The following is a 13,348-nucleotide window of genomic DNA, read 5'->3' as shown; positions in this document are numbered from 1 at the left end:
TGCATAAACCATTGCAAGATACCTTAGATAACTTGTCCGTTTGGGCTGTTCATCTTGGTATCGAATTCTCTGCGGAGAAAACAGAGTTAGTCGTCTTTTCAAGAAAGCATGATCCCGCGCAGCTTCAGCTCCATATGATGGGAAGAATGATCCAACATGTTTCAACTTTTAAATACCTCGGGGTGTGGTTCGATTCCAAATGCACGTGGGGAGGACACATTAGATTTCTGATAACAAAATGCCATCAAAGAGTAAATTTTCTTCGAACAATAACAGGGTCTTGGTGGGGTGCTCATCCGGAAGATCTAATAAAATTGTATCAGACAACGATACTTTCAGTGATGGAATATGGATGCGTTTGCTTTCGTTCCGCTGCAAACTCTCATATTATCAAATTAGAGCGAATTCAATATCGTTGTTTGCGAATTGCTTTAGGGTGCATTCATTCGACACATACAATGAGTCTTGAAGTTCTGGCGGGAGTTCTTCCATTGAAAGATCGTTTTTGGGAGCTTTCATCACGCCTGCTAATAAGATGTGAGGTGCTTAATCCCATGGTAATTAATAATTTCGAACGACTAGTCGAGCTTCGATCTCAAACAAAATTCATGACAGTATATTTTAATCACATGTCACAGGAAATCAACCCATCAAGATATATTCCTATCCGTGTCAGCATCCTAAATGTCCCTGACTCAACTTTATTTTTCGATACATCCATGCAGCGCGAAGTGCGTGGAATCCCGGATCATCTACGCTCGGCGGAAATCCCAAAAATATTTTCAAGTAAGTTCAGGCATATTGACTCTGAGAAAATGTTTTATACGGACGGATCGCGAATTGAAGAAGCGACAGGGTTTGGTATGTTCACCAATAATGTTTCGGCCTCATTTAGGCTTCAAGAACCTGCATCTGTTTATATAGCAGAGCTAGCAGCAGTTCATTATAGTTTGAGTGTAATCGTCACATTATCTCCAAACCATTATTTCCTCTTCACAGATAGTCTGAGTGCAATTGAAGCCATTCGCTCAAACATGACTGGCAAGACTGAACCGTTTTTCCTGGGCAAAATAAAACAGCGCCTGAACGACATATTGAACAATAATTATCTAATCACTATAGTCTGGGTCCCGGCTCATTGCTCCATTCCTGGCAATGAAAGAGCCGATATTTTAGCCAAACGTGGTGCTATTGAGGGTGAAATTTATGAGAGACCGATTGCTTTCAACGAATTCTATAGCTCGTCTCGCCAAAGAACACTTGCCAGCTAGCAAGCTTCTTGGGATAAAGATGATTTGGGTCGGTGGATGCACTCAATTATTCCGAAAATATCGACAAAGGCATGGTTCAGGGGACTGGATGTGAGTAGGGATTTCATTCGTGTGATGTCCAGACTCATGTCCAATCACTACACGTTAGATGCACATCTCCTTCGAATTGGGCTCTCCGAGACTAATCATTGTGCTTGCGGAGAAGGTTATCGGGATATTGATCATGTCGTTTGGACATGCGTGGAGTATCGTGATGTCAGATCTCAACTAATAAATTCTTTGCGTACCCAAGGTAGACTATCCAATATCCCAGTTCGAGACATTCTTGCTTGTCGTGACCTTTCATACATGAAACTTATTTATCATTTCATAAAGAAAATTGGAGTTTCAATTTAATAAAGGCCCCTTTTAAGACTTAGTTCTGATCCCAGCTGCGTCCATGAGTTCAACCAAAAGCTAAATTAGAATAAAAATTATGTAATGATACAAACAAACTCGAAACAGTTTATGAAATTATCAACAAAATGTCTGAAAATATCAGCTTATTTTATAATTTATAGAAGTTAATCGTTTGGTTCAATTAATATTTCCGAGTAGATTTCATAATTAACGGCGAGTTACCTAAGATGATGTTTAAGTAATAAGAGGAATATGTTTTAATAAATTCAAATCGTTGTGACTATGTTAGAATTAAATTAGGATAAGAATTTTATGTAAAAGTGATGCTACGGCGAAGAAAAACTTATGTAAACTGCCTTAAGAAATAAACGTATTTATGAGAAAAAAAAAATTATATAAATTAACAACAGTATTTGGTTGGAATTGATGGAACATTTAAATCATCTGTTTTATTCCTCCAAGGGGTACACAGATATATTATTGTTTTAGGTAAAGAATAATATTTCTTTAGTGTAGCATACAGGGCTGAGAAAATAAAGACCAAAACCTCATCAAAACGAGAAAACTGCCGGAGAATCTTTTCATGATCAGTTGATCAGTGAATTTTAAATAACATCGATCAATATCGGTACTGATCTTCCGTCACACAATGGGTAGTGATTTTCAGCTAAAATGATTCTTGATTTATGTAAGTTCAATCATTGAATGATTTGATAAGCTTTGATGTTGGTGGAGGAAAATCACATATGATCAAGATAAGACATGACATGATCTACGTCTGAAATCGTTGATCTCCCGCCCTTTTTCAAATGGAGCACAAATGAATAAACTGCATCAGAATCAGATAAGAGAAATTCTTATGATATACTATTATCAATGCTAGAAAATCAAATTTCTGAAAAAATTGTCAGTGCATAACTTAAGTTAAACCGTTTGAAGGCATCTTTTACTTTTTTACTCATATTAGGCAAAATTTATTAATTTCGCTAATTTACTCGCTCCTCCGTGCACTTTTGCTGATCACAACAGAAATGATTTCCTGCATCACTCATTTCCGAATTTGCAAGAAGAAGCTTTTACATCAACAAATACACGTTTTCCTATAGAATGTAAAAGTTTATTGTTGAGATTTTTTTCAGGAAATAGGGCAAAGCAGTAATATAACTAGGTATTTCAAAAATGCGCTCATTGAAAATATTGGACGTCACATTCCAAAAACCTTCCCCCCTTCCCCCCTATCACAAAAGGTCACGTTTTATGAAACACTCCCCTCTCCCTTGCGGCGTGACGTCTTTTATGGACAGCCCCTAAGCAGACTCTCGTGCATTTGCGGATTCAAAAGTGTGACGATTAATTGAAAATGTCGATCATTAGAAATTTTGGTGGCCTTGTTCCACATCAATGGCTCGAACAACCCCATGGGGCTGATCCTTGTAGTTTTTCATTGTAAGTAATATTTCTAATGCTAAAAAAGCAAAAAATAATATATAACAAATAGGGAATTTCTTAAGATCAGTTTAAGTTACACCCGGATCTGAATCTTTTTGATATATAATTAACATATTGCGTTTCGAAAAACGGCGCTTGCGACAACGTGCTTTCTCAACAGTTTTGGGTTCATTGGCCGGATTTGATTTCGTTTTTGAGAATTCACTTAAACGACCTGCGTGGGAAAAATGTGTAATCCAAAACTCCTATCAACTGCTGTATGATATTTTTATTGTTTTCAAAAAATCGTCTGAAAAGACGTCTTTTTTATGCAGATAAAATATAAATATTTTAACACCACCAAAATAACATATAAGAATACATTCAAAAATATTCAACCAAAACATTAGACTACTGTTTGTAGTCCAATTTCTTTCTGTGTGATAATTCATAACGATTTCGGTGCCTTCAAAGCATAGGGAAACGGGGAACCATAAACATTAATTTTGCACTTGATTATTCCGAACTACCACCCAATTTTTTTTCGCGAACTCGTTGCATCGACACGTACTCCATTAAGCAGAAAAGGCGGGCGATTCTCTTCTTTCACCTTGCCAAAACAGGTCGAAAAAAAAAGTATGGCAAACAAAATCCCTATCAGCATGCAAAACAAAAGAGTTTGTCGATCGGTTATCAGCGATCGAAGTCAATAGGTCGAATCGAAGCGAACGGAATCCGGTGCACTGAGTGTTAAACTTTAACCGATGCGTTAATCCGTTGCCAGCTCCGGTTGCTCCTGTCAAGAGCAACCGGTGGTTTGTGTTTGTACACAACATTGGACGAGCATTGGAACCGTTGGCAGACAGAGATCTTGCATTCTACAATCACGAGGAATGGTGCTACAGTGATCAATCTTTCGTGATTTTACTGTGACAGAAATATTTAGTCAAAAAGAGTCACAACCATTGGCAGCTTCGTTATCAGCATCACGATCCGATCAGTGCAGAGCAATGTTTCACAAATGATCGTTATTTGCTTGTACATGAAATGGTCGTAAAACAGCAAATATTTAACGTGTGTTTACATATTTTGCATCTAGGAATGGCTACTGCTGTCAATCAATGTCAACTTCAACTGATTAATGTTTTCTTCCGATGTCTTACTTTTCGGCAAATCATCGAAAAAAACATACAGCCGTAGAACGGAATTTTTGATTCATTGATAAATAAATGGGAAAATACTACTCTTTTTATTCTCATACCGAACGATTCAACTTATTAAATTGAAAAAAATGTCCGGAGGTGTGCACGCTAATTAAGAGATAACAAAACCATTTTGAAACAAACCTAATCGACTAATACTATGTTCACACTACGAGTTAAAACATTTTATAACTCCGATTTCATGTTTTAAGCGAAATAGCATGTTTTACTTTTGCGTTATTTCATATTCATAAACGTCACATTAAAACATGTTTTCCCGAAATAACATGATATAATTGTCAGTAAAGCACAACCCTGCTAGCATTTTCCTTCAGTTTTCGACTATGTCAATTGACAAGCTGTTCAACAACAGCAGTTTTCCATCAAAGTAGCCATGTAATCATAATAAAACAAAACTGAAAACTGGTACCAACGTTGCCAGGTATACCGATTTCTCGATATTTATACAGATTTTTGACCTCTATATCACAATACAGATATGTTCTCCCAAAATACCGATAATTCACGGATCACACAGATAAGTACCGATTTTGGTTTTTAGCTAGAATAGACATGAGAAAAGGTTGTCATGGGACCTTTTTTTTCGCTCACCTTTGCTACTACTTAGGTAGAAGAGATATTGATACCGATATGATGCAGATAGATTTTTGCGCCGACTACATATTTTTGGAAAAATGACCTGGCAACGCAGATAGGTACAACAATTTTTCTTAGTGTGAACAGTGCGGCTTTAACTTTATATTACTATCGTTAAAACATGTTATTTTCGGCCAGTGTGAACATAGTATAAAGAAACAAATCACTCTAGACTCTGAACGCAACGCATCTAGAATATTAGTTGTTTTTTTTTGGTTTGGTAAAATATGGCACAACTAAAAAAACGATTCATGTTTGAATCTCAATTGGAATTTTCGTTTTCAGAACAACAGAGCTAAAACTAATAACAATCTAGTTGAATTTTCCTGGCTAACTGCGTAGCATACGTCAGTAAAATCAATAAATTGAACTGTGTTGAAATTACTAATATAGCAATTTGATATATTTGATGTGATCCAGCGCATGTTTGAATAAATCGCTTGTAATAACATTTACAACAGCTACTTTTGTTATTGTGAAAAAAATGGAAAAAAAGGAATTTCGTGTGTTGATGAAACACTACATTTTGATGAAAAACAGTGCTGCCGATACCAAAAAATGGCTTGATGAGTGTTATCCAGACTCTGCACCGGGTGAAGCAACAATTCGTAAGTGGTTTGCCAAATTTCGTACTGGTCATATGAGCACCGAAGACGATGAACGCAGTGGACGTCCAAAAGAGGCTGTTACCGATGAAAACGTGAAAAAAATCCACAAAATGATTTTCAATGACCGTAAAGTAAAGTTGATCGAGATAGCTGACACCCTAAAGATATCAAAGGAACGTGTTGGACATATTATTCACGAATATTTGGATATGAGAAAGCTTTGTGCAGAATGGGTGCCGCGTGAGCTCACAATCGATAAAAAACAAGAACGAATTGATGATTCTGAGCAGTGTTTGGAGCTGTTATATCGAAATAAAACCGATTTTTTTCGTCGATATATAACAATGGACGAAACATGGCTCCATCACTTCACTCCGGAGTCCAATCGACAGTCAGCTGAGTGGACTGCACGCGATGAACCGAACCGAAAGCGTGGAAAGACACAAAAATCGGCCGGTAAGGTTATGGCGTCTGTATTTTGGGATTCGCATGGTATAATTTTCATCGACTACCTTGAAAAGGGAAAAACCATCAACAGTGACTATTATATAGCGTTATTAGAGCGTTTGAAGGACGAAATTTCAAAAAACCGTGTCACAAGTCGATGAAAACCATGCTGAAATTGAACGAATTGGGCTTCAAATTGCTCCCTCATCCACCGTATTCTCCAGATTTGCCCCCCAGTGACTTTTTCCTGCTCTCAGACCTCAAGAGAATGCTCGCTGGTAAACAATTTAGAAGCAATGAAGAGGTAATCGCTGAAACTGAGGCCTATTTTGAGGCAAAGGACAAATCGTACTACAAAAATGGTATCGAAAAGTTGGAAGATCGCTATAATCGCTCTATCGCCTCTGATGGCAATTATGTTGAATAATAAAAACGAATTTCGGCAAAAAAATGTGTGTTTCTATTAAACGATACGAACTTTTCAGCCGAACTGTTAATTGCCAGCAAAGCACAACCCTGCTAGCATTTTCCGCCACTTTTCGACTATGTCAATTGACAAGCTGTCCAACAACACTATTTTTCCATCAAAGTAGCCATGCAATCATAATAAAACAAATATGGAAACGGGTACAACCATTTTTGTTTTTTTTGTATTAAGAGAGGACTTTTTTGGTCATTTGCTGTTCAAAAATATTTATTTCTCTTAAATGGTTTAAAAGTTTTGAAGTAATAAACCTTCGAAACGTTGACAACGTGAAACGGTAACATCATCCATAGCTAGAAAAGTACCTGGCTTCTTATTTTCCGGATGTTGTTAGCGTACTTTTTTCTTTTCTACCTGCGGCGTAGGCAATTTTGCAGTTTGTTTCTAAACACACTCAATAACAAATAATATGTCATGCGTATAACAAAATCCTAGTGTGAACAGTGCGGTTTGAACTTCATATTACTATCGTTGAAACATGTTGTTTTCTGCAGGTGTGAACATAGAATTATTTCATATTCAGAAACGTGAAGCTTAACCTTGCTAGCATTTTCCGTCATGTTTAGACTATGTCAATTGACAAGCTGATGTCGAATCAATTTTCCATCTCCCCTCAATCCTCTCAGGAAGGAAATGGAAGCTCCTCTCCCCCTAGAAAAATGGTGACTACGAGATATAATACAAAAAAAAATCTTCTATTTAAAAAATCGGCTCAATCGGCCACGTAGGGCTTGTACGCATATAGGCCTGACTAAAACTATCGTTTAATTAACAAAAAACCTGTTTTAATCCACCTAGTGGTGTAATGATGCCTTTCTCATATCAATCATACTATCATATATAATACTGTGGTATTCTTCAAAATAAGTTTCTTTGATTCTTAAAAGAATAACCGAAATCGGTTTGGTTTGACCGTCTACTGACAGAAACTATCAATTGGAGAAAATTTGAGGTCGATTTAGACATTTTTTTACAGTTTTTCGTCCTTTTCAGTGATGGTATAAAATTTTTAACACACTTTCCCCTATATTTCCGGATCCGGATGAAATTCAGGAATTACGTATGGGACCACAGGACCTTACGACCTAAGTTTGTGAAAATCAGTTCAGCCATCTCCGAGAAAAGTTAGTGCAAGAAAACGTTACAACATCACTCAATGCTCTCAGAGATGGCTGATCCGATTTTCACAAACTCAAATTCACTGCTGTCAAATTTTATCCCAATCCGACTTCCGGTTCCGGAATTATAGGGTAATATGCACCAAAATTTTTTAATTTGTAGGCTATATGATTTAATTTGTAGGCTATATTAGTTACTTACTAAACGAACCAACTTCGGCTATACTGGTTCCAAGTTTGCGGTTCCAGAAGTACCGGAAATAGTGGTCAACAATTGTAAAACGAGACTCACTCAATTTTGTCAGAGATGATTTGACCGATTTTCACAAACTTAGGCTCAAATAAAAGTTCCTACAGTCTCATAGGATGCTGTTTTGTTTCATCCGGGTCTGACTTCCGGTTCTAGAACTATAGGGTAAAGTGTGTTTAATCATTTAGTGCGACTAAATATTGCGAGAAAATATTTTTGCCTCGCTAGTTTCCCGTTTCGGACCACTATGAACTGGTCATAAGCCATAAGGTATCGTATATTCGAGTACCAGCTTGAAAAAATATAGTCAATTTTCACAAAAGCAGTCAAGACTTTGCTTTTTGATTCGATACGATTTGATTTAATTATCTCAACAGCTAAACAGAGACAGACCACATATCGTTGTGTGTTTTTTGACGAAAAAAATGTCAATCTCAGCTGCGCTTGCAAATTATGAGAACGAAAACCATGTCCAGTCAATGACATAAGCGGGACAGCAGTTTTAAAATTCTGTTCTTTCTTTCGATTGCTCTTTCAGCCATTTGCGGATTTTAGTGAAAATCCCATAGTAACACATGGATCAATAAGTCCCGAGACTAACAATGGAAACATTTTTTTTGCAAATTTTTTTTATTCATCAACATAATCACCTTTTAGGGTGATACAATGGTTCCAAGGTTTTTCTAAGTTTTCAATACCATATTTATAAAAAAATTATCTTTCGCTTCAAAATAAGCTTCAGTTTCAGCGATGACCTCCTCATTTGAGCCAAATCTTTTTCCCTGGAGCCTTTTTTAAAGATCAGCAAAGAGCCAGTAGTCACTGGGGGCTAAATCTGGCGAGTATGGGAGGTGGGGGAAGCAGATCAAAGCCCAATTCGTTCAATTTCGCCATTGTTTTCATCGACTTGTGGCAGGGTGACTCGCTGCTGTTTTTGTTCCATCGAAAGCAATCGCGGCACCCACTTGGAAAAAACCTTTTTCATGCTCAATTTTTCATGAAGGATAGTAAATGCACTTCCATATGATATCTGTGTCATCTCAGCAATCTCACGGAGCTTCACTTCACGATCTTTCATTATAATTTTTGTCACTTCACTCACATTATCCGGTGTAACGGCTTCCACAGGTCTACCCGAGCGTTCCGCGCCATTTGTGTCGGTACGACCACGTTTAAACCGACAAATCGTTGCTTTTGATGGACAAGAGTCCGGATAATATTTTTCAATTTCCATTGTTTCGCTTGCACGGTGTTTTTACCCATTAAAAAACAATGTTTTATCAAAACACGAAACTCGTTTTTTTTCATTTTTTAAACAAATTACAAAACGACTTTACTCCAACCTCGATAACTGAGCTGTTTCTGGTCGGATCGACTTAAAATTTTGACCCGTTTCAAGCAAAGGTTAGTACTCTAGAAAGACGTGGTTACTGGTTTACTACGAGCGCCATCTCTGCTTTAGTCTCGGGACTTATTGATCCATGTGTTATGCAGTGTCGATATTCAACCGAAGCTTTGAGGATCGAAAATGACAAAAAAAGGTTTTACAATGAATTTTACCTGTTACTGCTCGAATTAGTAGTAGTTTTGGTTTCCAAATAGGTTCTGGGATGTAATTACTTAGATTTGTCATACTTTAGCCCCTCTTTATAGGGATTTTCAATACATCGATGAAAGAATGAGAATTGAAATTCTGCTGATGTTACCTTAAAACGTTAGTTTGACTTCTTCTTGTCATAGAGGAAAAAGTGACGTTGGCAATTATACTCAACTGAGACAGTAAAAGATTGAAAATGAAGCTGTTCGGTTGGAAACTTTCATTGAGAATGCGTGACAATTTTAAGCTCTGTTGTTGTTATTCAACCGGAACCTTGAGAATCGATAATGACAGAGAATGACGGTTCACAAGGACTTTTACCTGTTGGTGTTCAACTTTGTAGTAGTTTTAGTTTCCAAAGAGCTTCTCGGGTGTAATTACTTCAATTTGTCCTAATTTAGACACTCTTTATAGCCGAACGTCACAGATTTTCATTATATCGAAGAAAGAATGAGAATTGAAACTCTACTGATTCTCCCTGCAGATACGTTAGTTTGATTTCGTCTTGCCATAGAGAAACGAGTGACACTAACAGTGATACTCTCTTTTTTATTTTAGCAATGAGAGACGGAAATGCTTCGTTTCTCTTCGTTTGTTTTTGATGCAGTCATTCACGAATGAGACAGCAAAAAACTAATATGCGGTTGTTAGGTTGAACTGTTTCGTTGAGAATGCGTGACGATTTTAAGCTCTGAGAAAGTTACTTTACAATTTTTCGTTTTTCCATGTACTTTGAAAGCAAAACCAAACGTATTTTTAAACGTACAGTGTTGTTCATTGAAAAATCAATGCATTTCAATTTAGTTTTACAACAATCATGGTTTAAAACTAACTATCGATTCAACCGATGTCTATTTCATAGTACTATTGAATGTCGGGTTTTCCAGCAATTCTAATACCTTTCTATAGAGAAAGGCAAAACGTAGGATTCAATACTATTCGGATCCGATTGCCGGTTTCAATATTATAGCGTGATAAGTGTCGTGATGTAAAACTCGTCGAAACTGTTCTAACAAACTGTTCCGAATTGTGAGTCATGCTTGTTGATGATCAAATAATCCAATCCAAAACTTCAAAATCGAACTTACTTTGATTTCTCCGAGATTTTATTATATAATCCCATTGGTGGTTTTGGAAGTTTATCCGAATCCAACTTCCGTTCTCTTTATTGTAGGATTGAGAGCATCAAAAAAAAAATCGAAGACCTAGTTTTAAATGACAGAAGTACCAGAAGTACTGGTCGAAAACTCAACAACTCAATTCACTTCTCATTACTCAGAGATAGTTTGACCGATTTTCACAATTTTAAACTCAAACTATTACAATCTCATAATAAGGTTATTATACAATTTTGTGATGCTGAATGTTATGTCGTTTTCGCTTGAGAATACTGAAACTGACCCAGGGTAGTTTCATCAAACAAACACTTTTAACGGAACTGTTTTGGTTTCGTACTTTGCAACGGCGGGGGTTTGAGCAAACCTGATATAAAAACCAGGTTCCAAACTGACGTGATTTGACAGTTCAACAACGTTAAAACTAGGTTCGAAACTAGCTTCAAACAAACGGTTTGACAGCAGTTAGGGTTAGGTTTGGCATCAAGCGAAAACGACATTAACAATCCACGTATGATGTAATTCTCCGCCGAATTATTTTTCATAACGGTCCAGAACGAAATTGTTCATAATTTAACATAAAGACCTCAGATGCGTCTAAACTTTAGGTCCACCCCGGGCCTGTTCCGCTACAAACCACAAACGCGGTACAGTGGAATTCAGATCAACCATAAAAACGGCCGAAAAAACGTGCGATCGTCAGATATTTTTATAGCAAAGCTTTTTTTTTTTCTTTTTGTTTATCAGCCGGCATTGTTCTCCGTCGCCCCGTCGATCGATTCGGTGGCGGAGCCGTGACGTACTTTTCGACTACATCGCAGTCACATTATTATCAATAATAATGCATTGCATTCATCCAATCGTCAATTTCCCCACTGGCTTCGGTGAACAAGTCAAGCCAATCTACACCAAAATTCGGCTTTGCACGCAGACGCTGGTCACCGGACAGTGTTTGTTGTTTTTCTACTTTCGTATTGAACTTGCATAAAAAAAAACAAATAAAAAAAACAAATAGGAACAACTCTCCAATGCACTTTTTCCATCAATCATCCACGAGCTATCACAATGTGCAAAGTTCAAAGAGTATCGATTAAATGAGCACTGCTCAAATCAACTGGCTGTGACCATTAGTATCTTTTAGCCACGAGTCGTCTAAGTAATCGTCGTAACCGTTTTTCGGTGACCTTACCTTCTATCAGCTTAATCGGTTTATCTTAAAAAAAAACGAAAAGTAATCCTTCTCGACTCGATCAAATCAAGCACAAACTTCACACTAAACACAGATCACTTCCACCATTTATCGCACCGTCGCACCAACAATGTGCTTCATGTTCTATCGGGCGATCACTAAATGGCTGCAAAAAGTCACACGAAAACCGAACAACTCGGTTTTTCGATCCGATCAGCACACAATAGAATCCGACTGTTGATTATCAAAAAAAAAAAACACGCACACACTCAAAAAAAAAGTCGTTAAACGAAAAAGGCTTTTATGAACTCCAGCACGCGACCAGATCAAACAGTTTCCGAGTGATAAGTTAAGCCATTAAGCAAATAATTAACAAAAAGTACATCAAAAGTAAGATTGCTGTTTTATTTCTTTGGACAGACACTCCGAACTATTTATTTATTTGGACAGACACTCCGAACTATGTGCAATTAGAACGACGGTGATCTTGACACTGAAGTGGCAGCGAGTGCATCTCACTGCAATAAACCTGCCATTTCGATTCGGTAAATCGGTGCAATCTGCCGATAGGAAACGAAGACCACCGCTGTCCTGAGTTCTTGTACTGACCAAAACGAACGAACTAGCGAGCTTTGCCGAAAACTTTGGGACCTACCGACTCGAGAAGTTTTCTCTATGATCATGATGATGTCTAATATCATAAATTTCATAATACAATCTCTTCGTATATCCTAATTTGGGATATCAAGGGTTCACTCTTTAAAAAAAACGCCTTACAAACTGCCTAAAGGCGAAAAACGATCATCGAATCGCAGCAAGCCGAGCTTTTTTATAGCAGCAAAGCTTTTTCGGTTGCGGGCGAAAGAAAAATCTTCAAAGCTTTTGACGCTTCGGATCGCTTCTATAGGCTGGGCGAATTTGTTTCAATTTCAGAAAAAATAAAAAAAAAACAAAAATAATTATCGTTGATTAAATATTGTTTTATTTTCTGGCATGTTTTAACTTACCATAGAAAAAGTACACCACTTTGGCACAATTAACATTTTCCTAGTCACAACGGTTTGAACGAAAAGATTACTTAAAATGTTGTTTGATTGTGTTTTATTTTTATATTAAAAGCCCAAAAGTTTTGCCAAATATTTTAGCAAGTTAATCAATCTTCGAGCTCAGATAGAACGATAGAATTTTAATTTCTTTGAACGTTTAATTAAAACATGACAGCTTTGAATTGAAAGTCTAAAAGAATTAAAATTCAATCTTTTTTAAAGTAGTTAATGTTTTCTGCTGTTAAAAATAATCCTGTTCAGAAGATTTTATTACCGCCTTATTTAAATCCTGTAGCTAAGTCAGTGAATGATGAATGATGAAGATAAGACAGGACAAATTGTCTTACTTTCTAACATTCTAAATTTCTTACTTTCTTTCTTTCTTACTTTCTTACTTTCTTACTTTCTAACTTTCTTACTTTCTTACTTTCTTACTTTCTTACTTTCTTACTTTCTTACTTTCTTACTTTCTTACTTTCTTACTTTCTTACTTTCTTACTTTCTTACTTTCTTACTTTCTTACTTTCTTACTTTCTT

General features: G+C 36.8%; 1 protein-coding gene across 2 annotated transcripts in view; it reads right to left on the bottom strand.

The window, feature by feature from the left end:
* Positions 1-12,263, bottom strand: part of LOC131436937 (uncharacterized) — a 34,837-nt gene extending 22,574 nt beyond the window's left edge. The window contains exon 1 of one of the 2 annotated variants that reach the window (XM_058605938.1): positions 11,766-12,263. The gene's annotated coding sequence lies outside the window, so the exon portion shown is untranslated. The remainder of the gene's footprint in view (positions 1-11,765) is intronic. The other variant, XM_058605937.1, reaches the window with a different exon arrangement.
* Positions 12,264-13,348: the final 1,085 nt, after the last annotated feature.

The sequence above is a fragment of the Malaya genurostris genome, chromosome 3 (genome assembly GCF_030247185.1).
Source record: "Malaya genurostris strain Urasoe2022 chromosome 3, Malgen_1.1, whole genome shotgun sequence".
In the NCBI taxonomy this organism is placed as follows: domain Eukaryota; kingdom Metazoa; phylum Arthropoda; class Insecta; order Diptera; family Culicidae; genus Malaya; species Malaya genurostris.
The sequence above is the reverse complement of the archived record's forward strand: the minus strand, read 5'-3'. Positions and strand labels throughout refer to the sequence as shown.